Here is a 1771-nt window from a genome sequence, read left to right on the forward strand (position 1 = left end):
GCATCTACCATACTGTAAAATAAGGTTTTGGTGAATGAAAATAAATTAAATGCAGAAGTGCAAAAGTTTGAATATATTTGTTTGAGACAGCTTGTTTCTTTCATTTCACTGGTTACTCCATATCTTTCTTCTCCTCTCACATATTACCGAAAATTATGAATTAGATCAAGACTAACTTAGTCTGGGTTGGATCCAAACTAACTTGAGTCTCTCTGTAATCAGGGAGGCTCAAGTTAGTTGTAACTAATTGCTCTCATTGATTCTAGTGGTCCTATCAAAGTCTGTAAAAGAAAACATGGTCAACAAATTTGGTTTCTGATGAACAAGATGACTGCCAAATGAACTTCCCTCTGTCCTTTGCCTCTTTTTATAACTAGGCTATGATTCTTTAGACAGTTACATAGAAAAAGGGCCTACGAGTTCCATTATCCTCAGCTAGCACGGCTGGGAGGGGCATGCAGCAGGTTGTCAGACTGGCCATAAGACATTTTGCTCTCTGTCAAAATATACATTGGACTGTACCTTAAAATGATCGGTTTGATTCCTCAAACAGTTTCAATCACTCTATATGCTCATTTATTTTTCTTGCTTTTCTGTTAACTTAGCTATTTCACATAGTTATGTTTATTAGCTCTGTTTCTCCACCTGCCTCCACAGCCTCTCCTCATCATATATTTATCAGATCTTGTATTCATGTGTCTTTTTCCTAGTGCCTCTTTTCCTCCATGTCCATCTAACCTCAGGCTAAGTAACTGCGATACATACTTTATGTATCTACTATAAAGGCATAGTAATTTTATAGATCCACAAAGGGTTTTTTTAAAGAAATTACAGGGTTTATATATATGGCTTAAAGCATCTTTAACATTCCAGATCCTCCAGCCAATGCCAAAGGGGAGTATTTTCTTGGGATTGGTTTTTATTTTCTGGACCTTATTCTTCCTTCTATAAAATGGTAATAGGAAGGAAATAAGAACAGTTGGGGTTTTGCTCTTCCTTTTTCCAGTAGGGTAAAAGAAGCAACAATAAAATTCCCAACACTATTTCTTTTTATTCCAGTCTCAGGAAGCCAAGCTATGGAATGGGCAAATTGCACAAGAGTGACTGAGTTTATCCTCCTGGGATTCCCACCCATTTGGGGAATGAATATCACCTTGTTTATGGTTGTCCTTCTGCTCTACATTTTGTCCATTGCAGGGAATGGACTCATCATTGTCCTGGTGAGAGCTGACCACCAGCTGCAGAAACCTATGTATTTCTTCCTTAGCAATCTCTCGTTCCTTGAGATGTGCTACCCAACGGCTGTTGTCCCCAAGATGTTGGCCAACCTTATCTCAGCCAAGACCACCATCTGTTTCTACTGCTGCATGGCTCAGTCATATTTTCACTTCCTCTTTGGTGTCACGGAGTTCTTTATCCTCACGGTCATTTCTTTTGACCGACACTTAGCCATCTGCCAACCACTGAGGTACACCTCCATCATGGGCACCAGGCTCTGTCTTCGGCTTGCCTTAACTGCTTGGTTTGGAGGGTTTTGCACCATCCTTCTGCCGACCATCCTGGTGGTGAGGCTTCCCTTCTGCCACTCCAACGTCATCAACCATTATTATTGCGACATTGGGCCAATGTTGAAAATTTCAGGTGGGTATACGCATCTTATTGAAACCCTTGGTTTTCTCATCACGGTGGCTGTGATACTGACCTCTCTGCTCCTGACGGTGGTGTCTTACGTCTTCATCATCTACATATTTCTGTGCATCCCTTCGACTAG

The 1771-nt window shown here is 40.8% G+C and overlaps 1 pseudogene; it reads left to right on the forward strand.

Moving 5' to 3' along the window:
- The first annotated feature begins 1076 nt into the window (after positions 1 to 1076).
- LOC123021495 overlaps positions 1077 to 1771 on the forward strand; it is a 994-nt pseudogene continuing 299 nt past the window's right edge.

Source organism: Varanus komodoensis, unplaced genomic scaffold, assembly GCF_004798865.1.
Source record: "Varanus komodoensis strain SLA01 unplaced genomic scaffold, ASM479886v1 scaffold169, whole genome shotgun sequence".
In the NCBI taxonomy this organism is placed as follows: domain Eukaryota; kingdom Metazoa; phylum Chordata; class Lepidosauria; order Squamata; family Varanidae; genus Varanus; species Varanus komodoensis.